This window comes from Gekko japonicus, unplaced genomic scaffold (assembly GCF_001447785.1).
Source record: "Gekko japonicus isolate JY-2015 unplaced genomic scaffold, Gekko_japonicus_V1.1 scaffold572, whole genome shotgun sequence".
NCBI lineage: Eukaryota > Metazoa > Chordata > Lepidosauria > Squamata > Gekkonidae > Gekko > Gekko japonicus.
This window is the reverse complement of record NW_015167553.1, coordinates 21,881-35,499: the sequence shown is the minus strand read 5'-3', so window position 1 is coordinate 35,499 and position 13,619 is coordinate 21,881. Positions and strand designations below refer to the sequence as shown.

Here is a 13,619-nt window from a genome sequence, read left to right as displayed (position 1 = left end):
AGCAGCGAGGAAGAGGGGGGTGGGCGCTCTGGCCGCTCCCGGTCCGGGAGCGGCCAGAGCAAAGGCCCGGGAGGTTGGCGGCCTCTTCCTCGCTGCTCCAGAGGGCTCCGGAGTAGCGAGAAAGAGTGGGGTGGGCGCTCTGGCCTTTGCTCTGGCCGCTCCCGGACCGGGAGCGGCGAAAGCAAAGGCCGTGGAGGTTGGCGGCCTCTTCCTCGCTGCCGGGAGAGGGATGGATGGGGTGGGGGGGATGGGAAGGGCCCGGGCCTCTCTTCCCGGCCGCTACACGCGGCCAGGAGAGAGAGGGATGGTCGGGGTGGGGGGAGAATTCTCCCCAGCGGAGCGCATTCGCACTCCGCTGGGAAGGGAAGGGCCCGGGCCTCTCTTTTCCGGCCGCTACACGCGGCCGGGAGAGAGAAGGATGGACGGGGTGGGGGGGATGGGGGAGGGAAGGGAAGGCCCCGGGGAAGGGAAGGCCCCGCTACTTACCCTCCTGCTTCGTCCTCGTTCTCACACGGAATGAGGATCGAAGCAGAGGGCGGGGTTAAGTAGGGGGCGGGGCTTCACCACGTGACCGCCCCGCCCCCTGGAGGTTCTCTTCCGGAGCGGCGCTCCGGAGCGCTCCCCCCCGACTAGAGCCCTGGTTGTGCGGATAAAAAGGAGGAGAGAATAATGTAAACTGCTTTAGTCCCCACTGTGGAGAAAGACCATAGATTTCCTCAGTAGAAACTGCAGGGGGAAAGGAGATGGAAAGCTGAAAACAGATGGGCAGATAAAGGGAGGTTGGCTGTTGGGTGGGAAGGAGACAGGGATGTCAACTCCAGGTTGGGAAATTCATTGATATTGGAGGGGTGGAGCCTGAGGATGGTTGGGATGGAGGCAAGGAGAGATGTCAGACAGATATAACGCCATAGACTCCACCTTCCAAAGCAGTTATTTCCTCCAGGGGAACTAATGTTGCCAGCCTCCAGGTGAGAGCTGGAGATCTCCTGGAATTACAATTTATCTCCAAATGACAGAGATCACTTCCCGTACAGAAAATAGCTGCTTTGAAGGGTGGAGTTTATGGTATTATACCCTGCTGAGGTCACTTCCAAACTCAAACCTCAGCTTCCCAAGGCTCCACCCCCAAATCTCCAGGAATTTACCAACATGGAGCTGGCAACCCTGTCTGCTTTGGAGGTTGGACTCTATGGCATTATACCTTGCTGAGGTAATTTCCCTCCCCAAACCTCACCATCCAAAGATTCCACCCCCAAATCTCCTGGAATTTCTCAACTTTGAGCTGGCAACCCTAAAGATAACTGATCTCTGTAGTTGTGAGATTCCTCGTGATTTCAAGAGATCTCCAGGTTGGCAACCCTACAAGGAGAGAAGGAAGCAGGAAAAGAGGAGAAGCTATGGGGCTTTCAGGAAAGCAAAAGAGGAAATAGTGGAGGAAGGGATAGTGAGATGCCTCCTGTAGGTCCTTGTGGATTCCCGCTTGTTTCATATAATACAAAAGTAGACTCTCAATTGAAATAATAATAGCAGTAGTAGTAAGCAGTAGTAAAGCAGGGGGGGTTGCTGCTATGTTGCAAGGCAAGAGACGTTTGGAGGTAGTTTGCCATTGTCTGCCTCTGCATAGCAACCCTAGTATTCCATAGTGCTCTCCCATCCAAATATTGACCAAGGCAGAACCTGTTTAGCTTCCAAGATATCCATGTCAAGGCAATTTACCCTCCAGTAAATGTTCTCTGGAGGAAAACGGTTTTACACATCTTCTTAAATGTAATGAGTGAAGGTAAGCAGGAGGAATAGGTATGCCCCTTCTGTCAAAATCAGACTTTGATGAGTGCCTCCCTCCACCGGAAGTCCCGCCTCCCTGAGGGCCTTGCTTCAAGGGGAGGGCAAGATGGCGGCCGCTGGCAGCCCTTGGGGGCGTGGCAACCACGTGTCGGCTTTCCCCCAAGGGTGTAGCGCCTGGCCGTGGGTTGGGGGATGGGAAAATTGAGTCCCTGGGTGTTTTGAATCTTTTTTTGGTGCAAAGGGGGCTTTTGTGATTGTGTTTTGTGACTGGGGAATGCTTTGAAATGGCAGGGGGGCTGGGACACGTGTGAAATAGAGTGCTGGCTTTTTGCTGTGAATGTGTATTTGTGCCCATGCATGTGCTAACGTTGGTTACTGCAGACTGCCCAGTAACGTTGGTTACTGCAGACTGCACCGATCTGATTTTGACAGAAGGGGCATACCTATTCCTCCTGTAAGCCATTCTAAAGATCACTCTGATAAGCCATTCTAAAGATCACATTTTGCTTACACACACACACATGCACACTATACCGTTCCATTATCAAAAGGTCAGGAATATAAACTTAAGAAATATGGGTGAGTAGAATAACTGCTATCACTAAAAAAGGTTTAAATACTTTAAAACTGCTTTTATTGCCGTTGCAACAGATAATTTTGTTTATATCTCAGAATGTCAATGACAGGCACAGAACAGATAGATGACTGAAGTAAAAATATTAGAAAAATGTAAAAAGAACATGGGATTATTAATTGCATTTCACATCTAGAAGAGAAGAGCTATTTCTATGCCTCTGAAACACCGGAACACTTATTTCAATTTTTTTTTAAAAAAACTGTTTTCTCTTCATCTTATTTGATTTGCTAATTACAAAAGCTGTGCATTACAACAAAACCATTGGGCTTTTCCCCACATAGTCTGCACACCCCCTGCTTTTTGATCCTGCAATGAAGTTATAATACTGAATTTGTGACATTACAGTTATTACCAAGGCAACAGGCTGTAATCAGACAGTACTATGACTTCCTGGCAGGATCAAGGGGGGGGGGGGGACTAGGCTAAGAAAGTGCTCTTAATAACACACAAATGCTTTCCACAGCTAAGCAAAGAAGACTATAGATAGGATACATTTATCTAGAGCTAATATTCTCTAAAGCTTGCACTAATGTGCCGTTCTTATGCAGGTTCTAAAGGCCACAACAAAATATGGTCTGAAGCATGATGATTGAGAGAGAGTTTTCACAGTAAATTATACCAGTTTCTGAATAATACTGGAGTGAAAGTGTAAAATTTCTGCTACTAGTAATTAGTTATGAACGCAGCAAATGGCAACAATATGGAGAAAATATTATAGAGTCCATACACAAGCTAATAAATAGTAGTCCTCCAGTGAAACTGACATTTCTGAAAAAAACTTGCTTATTCCTGAAGTTGGGGTTTAACAATTGACAGCAGAACCCTAACATTAGTGCTCATGAGAACATGCAAGTTATTAGCAATAGAGTCTTGGAAGAAGGTATTTTAGAAGACAGAAAAGTTGCACAAAACAAACAAAGCAGTAGACTGTTTTCTTCTTGGAAGACCGAGGGCTAAACAAGACAAGATAGTGAACAATGCATAATCTGATCTGCTGCAGGTTTTAATAAATCAAAAGTAGCCAAGGGACTGGGGAACTGTGGGCTAATCCTATCCCCATCTTCTGGACTACTCTCCCATTATGCACTCCTGAACAAGGGCTGCTAAGAACGCCAGCAGATAGGCTTAGTGCCTACAGTGGTTACTGCTTACACTAGAAAACCTCTGGTGATGGACCCCATTTGATGCAATGCAAGTTCTGGATAATGCCAGGAGGCCTTACAGTGCTATTCTTTCTTAGGCTCCCAAAAACAGAAGTATTTAGAGGAGTTTTTATGAAACAAATAACCATTCTTGGCATATTGTATGAAATTTTATTTATTTGCTGTTTTATTAATATTGTGGTCATTTTATGTTTTATCTTTATTTATTTATTTATTTCCATTTTTATCCTGCCTTGCCACAGGGTTGGCTCAAGGCGGCTAACAACATTAAAACACTAAAACAATAAATACATTAAAATGCAATGGAATATACAAACAAAACCTAAGTGGCTAACAGTACTAGTAAGAATGATGGCAGCGTGCAATAACCAAACAAAGGGAATAACCAGTCGATGATTCATGTGGGCTGGGATGTACTCCGGCAGCGCATTCGTCAGTGGCACATTTGCCAGTTGCCCACTCATCAGCTGCAGCCCCTAATCAAAAGCCTGGTGGAAGAGCTCTGTTGTGCAGGTCCTGCGGAATTGTAAAAGGTCCTGCAGGGCCCTGACGTTATCCGGGAGCTCGTTCTACCAGCGTGGAGTTGCCGCTGAAAAGGCCCTGGCTCTAGTGGCAGCCAACTTAATGTCTCTCGGGCCAGGAAGAGTCAGGCGATTCTGTGCTCCTGACCTCAGTGGTCTCTGGGGCATACGTGGGGAAAGACGGTCCCTCAAGTAGGCAGGCCTCTGACCATATAGGGCTTTAAACGTCAGAACCAGCACCTTGAAACATATCTGGTACACTATTGGTAGCCAGTGCAGTGCCTTCAGCACAGGCTGGATGTGATCTCGTACAGAGAGGCCCATCAACAGCCTGGCCGGATCTGAGACAAGGGCAGCCCCATGTAGAGAGCGTTGCAGTGGTCTAATCTCGAGGTGACCATAGCATGGATCACTGTTGACAGGTCTTTGTGTTCGAGGAAGGGAACCAACTGCCTAATCAGCCGAAGATGGTAAGAGGCTGCCTTGGCAGTGGCTGCTACCTGGGCCTCCATTATTAAGGTGGCATCCAGGAGCACTCCCAAGGTCCTAACCCTCGGCGCTGGCACCAATGGCGTCGAAGGTCGGGAGTGGGATCCCTACCCCTGGTCCACTCCGACTGAGGCACGGGACCTCCGTCTTCGTTGGATTCAGTTTCAGTTGACTCAGTCTAAGCCAGCCCGCCACGCCACAAAGCGCCCACTCCAGGTCATCTGGGGTAGAGTCGGACTGACCGCCCAGCAACAGATATAGCTGGGTGTCATCTGCATATTGATGGCACCCTAGCCTATGCCTCTGGGTAATCTGGGCAAGGGGGTGCATGTAGATGTTAAATAACATCGGGGACAGTACCGCCTCTTGAAGAACCCCACAAGCCAGCGGGTACCTCTGGGATGTCTATTCCCCTAACACCCCCCTCTGTCCCCGACCGTGGAGAAAAGAGACAAGCCACTGCAAGGTAAGCCCCTGAATCCCAGTGTCGGCGAGGCCACCGACAGATCTAACAACAACAGCACTGCCATACCGCCTCGATCTAGATGCCTCTGGAGGTCATCTGTAAGTGCGACCAGTACCGTCTCCATCCCATGACCCAGAAGGAAGCCGGACTGGAATGGGTCTAGCATGGAAGTGTCATTCATAAAGCTCTGCAACTGAACCGCCACCGTCCTCTCAAGTAATTTGCCCAAATAGGGCAAGTTGGAAACCAGCCAATAGTTGGTCAATTCAGCCGGGTCCAAAGATGTTTTTTTCAAGAGAGGGTGGACCATCGCTTCCTTGAGTGCCCCCGGGAACAGTCCCTCGGCAAGGGACTTGTTGATAATATCCCTGAGGGCACCTCGTAAACCTTCATGGCCAGCTTTTATAAGCTATGAAGGACACGGATCAAGGCTGCACGTGGTTGGGCGTACCATTGTCGACTTCCTCAAGGCTGAGTGGACTGAAATGATCCAGAATAGAACCAAAAGACGTGCATGGAGCCTGGAGTTCGCTCACTGTCTCAAATGTGGCAGGGAGATCGTGGTGGAGTCGCAGGTCTTTATCTGCAAAATAGCTTGCAAAAGCCTCGCAGCCGATATCCAATTCCCTAACATTTGATCTGCCCTGTGGCAGCTCTGTTAATGACCAAATGGTTCTAAATAATTGTGCTGGGTGTGAGCTAGCAGATGCAACCACAGCTGCATAGAATTGTCTCTTCGTGGCTTTCATTGCCACCTCATAGGATCTCATAAACGTCCTATAAGATGCTCTTGTTGCTTTGTCGCAGGCACGCCGCCACCGTCTCTCTAACCGTCTAAGCCCTTCTTTCATCAGCTGGAGCTCCTCGGTAAACCAGGGAGACCGCTTAGAGTGAGGGCGCAGAGGGCATCAGGGAGCAATCTCGTCGATGGCTGCCAAAAGCCAACTGTGCCAGTCCTCGACAAACTCATCTAATGAGCTGCCAGGGGGCATAGGATCCCATAGGGCCATCTGAAGCCGGTGAGGGTCCATTTGGCTACACAGGTGAGCCAAAATATGCTTGCCGCCCAAACAGGGTCAGGGTGACACATTCACCTGGGCCTTCAGGGCAAGGTGGTCTGACCATGGCACTGCCAAGGCAGTGATCCAGTTCACAGTAACCTCTGCCGCGAAGGTCAGGTCGAGTGTATGCCCAGCCCAATGAGTGGCGGTTGTTACAAATTGGGTGAGTCCTAGCGCCGCCATGGACGACACCAGGTCTATTGCCGGTACTGAGGCCGCATCGTCAGCATGGACATTGAAGTCGCCCAAGACTATCAGCCTAGGGTACTCTAATGCCCAGCCTGACACCGCCTCGACCAGAGATGGCAGGCTGTTGGTTGGTGCGTTAGGCGGACGGTACACCAGCCAAATAGCCAAACTCTTCCCGGATTACCACACAAGGCCTGAGCACTCAATACCCTCAAGCTTCAGTGGCTTGGATTTTAGTTAATTCTTGCAATTTTTATGATTTTTAATTAAATATTTAACCTGTCTTGAGTTGTTCTAGAGAAAGATGGGCTAGAAGTCACCTAAGCAAATAAATGCCAATTTTCCACTTTGAATTATTCCCTTCCCCTAAACTGCCATTTGCTCCATAAGCAAACCTGTGTAGGTACCTGGATGTTTTTTTCCTAATTGACAGTGTTTATCTTTAAAAAATGCAACCAAATATGGGGCTTCATGAAACACCAGCACCAGGCCTGGATGGGCTTATAGCAACATATTGCAAACATTTTGAAGAAGTTTTAATGATACCATTACAAAAAGTTATGAATGAGATAAAAGAAAGAAAGACAAGAGGCATACATAATGTTAATATACAAAGAAGACAATAATGTAACCCTATCTGCTGAATACAGATAACAAAATCTTTGCCATAGTAATGGCAGAAAGACTAAGAAACCATAAACCAGATCTAATACACACTGATCAAATAGGCTTTGTAGCAAAGAGGTATATGAAGGATAATATACGATTCATATTAGATGCAACTGAATTTGTAAACAAGAAAAGAAAGAAAGCAGTGTTTTTATTTTATTTCTGGATTCAAAGAAAGCATTTGATAATATGGCCTTTTCTACCGAATGTACTTCAAAATATGGGCTGTGGCCCTGAATTTTGGAACTGGATGCAAGGTATATATTCGAACCAACAAGGAAAGATTTTAAAAAATGGAAAATGAACAGAAGCAAAGCCAATTGAAAAAGGAACATGCCAGGGATGTCCCTTGTCACCATTATTATTTACCCTAGAGACTTTAGCTACAAACATCAGACAAGATACAAGGATCAAAGGAATAAAAGTGGATGACGTAGAATTGAAAAGTTATGCAGACAATGTGATTCTAATAGTCTTGGATCCCCAAAAATTTCTACAGTACTTGATGGAACATATTGAAGAATTTGGAAACTTTTCAGAATACAAGATCAACAGAAAGAGACAAAAATGACAATGAAATTTTTAACACAACAACAAGAAGGTATTATAAAGAGTATAGAATGTACAGTAGCCACCGATCCTATTAAATATTTGGGAATAAATGTGACCGGGCAAAACTGTTATCTTTTTTTAAAAAAAATAATTACCAGAAGATCTGGAAATTGACACATGCAGTTTATCAAATGGAAAAAAAATTAAAAAGCTCATGGCTGGGAGGAATCTTTGCAATTATACTGCTAAAATTAATTTTTTCCCTCCAAATAATACCTATACATACAGAAGAAAGAATATTGAAAGAGTGGGAAAAGGTGGGAATTCAACAGAGAGACTTGGAGGTGTGGCAAGTCCTGCCCCTCACACACACTGCACAGTCCGCTGTTCCAGTCCTCCTCTTGAAGTGGAGCATCACACCCAGCAAGCCCTTCCAAGATCCACCTTAGATGCCACCTCTACTTAAAAGCATGCCATGCAGGGGATCCTCAGTCCCCATGGTGGAAGTGGACCATGTCCTCACCCCTTGCCATGGGTTCCAGTGCAATGAAGTCTACATTGTGCCACAACTGCATCCAATTCTCCCTCTAAGCTGTGGAGACTTGTGAGCAAAAATCCTACTTTGTGAGCTCCTGGCATTCAAATTGTGAGCAACCGATTTGGCTGCTGCATAAATTAGTTTGCTCTGGAGCCATCCTTCCTGAGCTGAGACAAAAATGTGTGAGCCGGACACCAAAAAACTATGAGCTAGCTCACACTAACTCAGCTTAGAGGGAACACTGACTGCATCTCAGCTGCTTGGTTTCTGTTACATGACAGGAGGTCTACACCCCTCCCTGTCCCACTCCCTCCCCATCCCATCTGCCACTCCCTCTGTGGGCTTCCTGAGGACATGTCTCAGAGAAAGGGCTCTCAGATGCTGCGGGTGGCTTGGGGTGGTGAGAGCGTGAGGCTGGATCTGGGAGAGCCAGATTCTGTCATACACTTATACCATACAAGCTAGGCAGGTGGCCTTGGGGCAGATGCACGCCCTCAGTCTGACCAAACTCATGGGGTTGTTATGAGCCTGAAATGGAGGAGAGGGAGATGATGCCAGCCACCAGGGGGAAGAGGTTGCTAATGAAAGGAGTGAATGGATAAGGGCCTGTGTGCCTGCTCCAGGACCGAGGTCCTCCAGCATTCAGGGGGAACAGCATCTGTACAAGTAGCAGTGAGGGGGCAAGGGATCATGGGGGTTCCCTGAACCAAAGGTGAGGGGAGCCACTGAGTGGGTGGACTTGATGTCTTTGGAGAAGTTGGGGTTTGGGGGGTGGCCACTGGACATGCTGGCATGCAAGAATGAAAACTAACGGCAACTGCATGCCAGTTATTGCAGTGGGTCTCTGTCAGGGGGTGGGGAGGGAGAGGAGAATGAGGTCCTCCTGAGCCACCCTTCCCCACCCCCAGCTGTGACATGCAATGGCATGTGCTCCCAGGACTCATCCTGCAGCGTGAAGTGCCCTGCTCCTCGTGCCGCCCCGCTTTGGCACTACACTGCGAGGTCACACTGCAGTGGAATCACCATGGACACGGCCTTGCAAGCAGTCACCTATACTCCCCCCCCCGCTCTGCTGCAGTGTAACTTGCCCCTTAGGAAGCCAACTAGTGGTGCTGCCCCTGCACTGCAGCTGGCCACTGCAAGATGGGCGTGGCTCAGGATTGCGCTCTTAGGATCCTATTTTTGTTTCAACAATATCAGTGTTGACATCTTATATACCATTTGTTGTTTTTGTTCAGTCGCACAGTCGAGTCCGACTCTTCGCGACCCCATGGACCAGATCACACCAGGCCTTCTGGTTTTCTGCCGTCCTCTGAAGTTTGCTCAATTTCATGTTCGTTGCATCTATGACACTGTCTAACCATCTCATCCTTTGCCGTCCCCGTCTTCTTTGACCTTCAATCTTTCCCAGCATCAGGGTCTTCTCCAGTGAGTGCTCCCTTCTCATTTGGTGGCCAAAGTATTTGAGCTTCAGTTTCATTATCTGGCCTTCCAGGGAACAGTCAGGGTTGATTTCTTTTAGGATTGACTGATTTGATCTTCTTGCAGTCCAAGGGACTCTCAAGCACCATAGTCTCCTCCAGCACCATAGTTCAAAAGAATCTATTCTTCGGCGCTTGGCCTTCCTTATAGTCCAACTCTTGCAGCCATACATGACTACTGGGAATACCATTGCTTTGACCATGCGGACGTTTGTTGGCAGGGTGATTTAAAGAATGGCAAAAAGATATATATAACTTTGTTTGGCAAGGGAAAAACCATGTGTTAAATATAAAATTTTGCAAGATGCTAAAGGAAGAGGAGCACTGGGCTTTCCTGATTTGAAATTATGTTTTGCAATGTTGTTTGGTTTGGCTAAAAGAATGGTTACTGCTAAGAAACAGAAAGTTATTAGAAATGGAGGGACATGATTTGAGATTTGGTTGGTATGAAAAAGGTAAGGTTAATGTAGACTTTAAAAATCAGTATATTAGACATGCGCTATTGAGAATATGGAACAAATATAAATCTAGGCTATGTCCCAAAACAACTTTGTGGCCTTCAACTCAAGAAGCATTTTATAGATAAGAAATGGTATTTAAACATGAATGGTTAACTTACCATGATTTATTATCTTTCACACAAGGTGAATATAAGATTAAATCAAGGGAAGATTTGATAAAAGAAGGATATAATTGTCAATGGTTTGTCTATGCACAATTATAAAGATTGAAATCAGATCAACAACTCTATGGTTTTGATGAAAATAAGACGGTATTCGAAACAGAGTTATGTACAAATAATCTTCAAGTTAAAATGTATAAACTCTTAATGAAATATGTAACAGAAGAACAGGTGAAAGATTGCATGATAAAATGGGCTAAGAACTTTGGACATGATACACAAATGGACCAATGGTAAAGAATGTGATTGAAGCCTTGAAATTCTCATTGTGTGAATCTTAAAGGAAAATGTTAAAAAATGGGTTTTTGGCTAAAAATATGATTAATTGGCTAAAATGTATAAAATATGTTGAATAAATGCTGGAACTGTGAACAGCATGAAGGGACATTTTATCATATGTGGTGGACTTTTAATACAACTTAGAAATTTTGGATACAAAAAAATCATTAATACAGAAGATTTTAAAAAGTAACATACAAATGAAGCCAGAAGCCTTTATTTTAGGACTGATGGACAAGCAGCTTGAAAATAGTCATGGAATTTTGTTTCTTTAGATGATTACAGTAGCAAGATTACAACAGCAAGATTAAAATACCTACAGTACTACAAAAATACCTACAGTACAGTACTAGAATGGTCGTTTAAGATGTTAAAATTTGAAGAAATGGCCAAACTTACTTTTCTGATTAAGGAAGACAATATCAATTTTTATTGAACTGGAAGCCCCTTATTGACTTTCTGCATTAAAATGAAAAAAATGAATTGATGATATGTGGATTTGATGAGTAAGGAAAAACTTAATAGAAAAAATAATCAGTAAGAATGTATTATTGTAATGGTTATGATATTGGAATAAGTGATTATGTTTAATTTTTTATATTTAGCAATAATTGATTGTATTGGGCCTTGTCGTTGAGAAAATTTGGAAGTTTTAAGGATATGTTCTTTCATTCTTTCTCTTTTCTCTCTTATTTTTCTCTTTTTTCCTTTATTTCCTCTTTTTTCTGTCTTATTTTCCTTAAGTTTGATTTTTATAAGTATATAAAAGTTTTTAATAAAAAAAGTTTTAAAAAAGGAAATGCCAAGACATAGATGGCATATGTGGTAGACTTGTAAAAAAGCAAAAAGATATTGGAAGGAAATACACGGAAAAATGCAGAATATACTAAAATTTAAATTCCCGTCCCAAAGAAAAAGAAATGCAAGAAAGCAAAGTGGCTGTCTGATTATGCTTTACAAATAGCTGAGGAAAGAAGAAAAGAAAAAGGCAAAGGTGAAAAGAAAAGATTTACCCAACTGAATAAAGATTTCCAGAGAACAGCAAGGAGAGATAAGGAGGCTTTCCTGAATGAAAGCGAGCCCTGCCACCAGCTCCCCACCCCCACCCCCAAGCCCCTTCACTCTAGAGTTGCAGCATCTCTCCATTGTATTCTATGGCCCCATAGAATACAATGGAAAGATCGCACCGCTGCTGCAATGTGACTCTCGAGAGAAGGGGTTTAAACTCTCTATGGAGTTGCGCCGCAGTGATGGTGCAATCTCTTGAGAGAAGGGGTTTAAACTCTCTATGGAGTTGCGCCGCAGTGATGGTGCAATCTCTTGAGAGAAGGGGTTTAAACTCTCTATGGAGTTGCGCCGCAGTGATGGTGCAATCTCTTGAGAGAAGGGGTTTAAAGTTTAAGTTAAAGTTTAAACCCCTTCTTTCTTTGCTCCCCGCCCACAGGCCAGCTGGAGTAGGGAAGGGGGGGCTTTTGAAGATGCCTCCCCCCCTTTTTGCTTCCCCTTCTGACATCACTTCTGGTGATGTCAGGGGATGTGGTATATGCTAATGAGCTATTATGCTAATAGCTTATTGGGTATGCTAATGAGCTCCTGCAGCTCTTTTTCTACGAAATGACCCCTGCTCCTCATGGACATTTTGTCTGTGGAAATTGTAATTGTTGTAAGTTAATATGTAATATGAAATACTTTACCAAACCTTTATGTAAGAAAAAAATATATACTAAAGGATTTTATAACATGTAACTCTGCACAGGTTATATATACATCATCCAATGCTCCTTTTTAAAAGTTTATGTTGGAAAAACAACTAGAAACTTAAGAACACGCATAGCAGAACACAAAGGTCTCCCATCTAAGTACTTGCCAGAGTTGACTGTGCTTAGTTTTCAAAATCTGACAGGATCGAGCTTGCCTGGCCTATCCAGGTGAGGGCTTTATTTTTCTTGCCCCTATACTGAATCATACCAGCAGACCATCATGGTCAGTATTGCCTACTCTGACAGTGGCTCTCCAAGGTCTCCTGTAGAAATCTTTCACATCACCTACTACCCAGTACTTAAATGGAGATGCCAGGGATTGAACTTGGAGCCTTCAGCATGCCAAGCAGATGCTCTACCACTGAGTAATCACTCCTCCACACTGGATTGCACACCTTTAATACTAGGCTTCTAAGGAATTGTTAGCTAAATCTATACCTTAGCATGCCTTTAGAACTAAACGTTTTATTGGAGTAACCTTTTCCTCTTCTCCACCACACACTGTCAAACAAGAGCAATTCCATGCTGTCTGCAAAAATTACTGGTTGGTAAGGCATTTAGCTCACAAACACATCTGTATGTTTAGGATAAGCAAAGTCAGCTTATGTGTACCATCTATTTTACAAGGCTTCAACATACTACTATTTTAAAAAAGTTTGGAGCTGCTCCAAAAGAGATTTTTCTTTAGGAACTTCAGAAGTTCATCTATTTGCCATCTGCATACACTATATTTATGTCAACATTCTTAAAAACATTTGACTCTGACACAATACTTTCTGGATTCTCTTGTAATGCAGAGGAAAGCACTTGAAAGGTGTTCTGCAGACACTTGTGATGCATAACATTTACCTAACCTTAAGGAATTCAAATATACGTACTGCATTTGGTCTATACTCCCTCCCCACACACAAACGTTTTTCCAACCGAAACTGCCCCATGGGGCTGCTGTTCACTGCACTGGAGCAAAATACAGGCCTGGTATATAATTGTTTTTAGGTCTGTGGCAACAGCATACACAGTCTCTGCTCTCTCTCATTTACACAGCAATTCACACATAAAATGAGTCTTGTATGCAGGCAAACCAGGTAGCTGCAGCAGGTTAAAAAAATGTTGTGCCAAATCTCCAAATGTATCTAAGTCTAGGGGGATACAAAACAGAATTTAACACAAGTATTCTCCCACATCCACTACAGATGGACATGTGTAGACTGCAGATGTTCCCATAAAGAGGTTGGAAAAGTTCACAAACAATGTGTATCTGGAATATTACTCAGAATTTCAAAAAGCCAGGGATAAGGACCACAGCAGCCCTTGGTCTTATGCTGTATGGGTCCAATTTGGAGATTT

At 44.5% G+C, this 13,619-nt stretch overlaps 1 protein-coding gene across 1 annotated transcript in view; it reads right to left on the bottom strand.

Annotated features, from left to right (window-relative positions):
- LOC107112554 (proton myo-inositol cotransporter-like) overlaps positions 1–13,619 on the bottom strand; it is a gene marked incomplete at its 5' end in the record, with an annotated part of 127,333 nt that overhangs the window by 101,940 nt on the left and 11,774 nt on the right. The gene's annotated exons all lie outside the window — the stretch shown is intronic.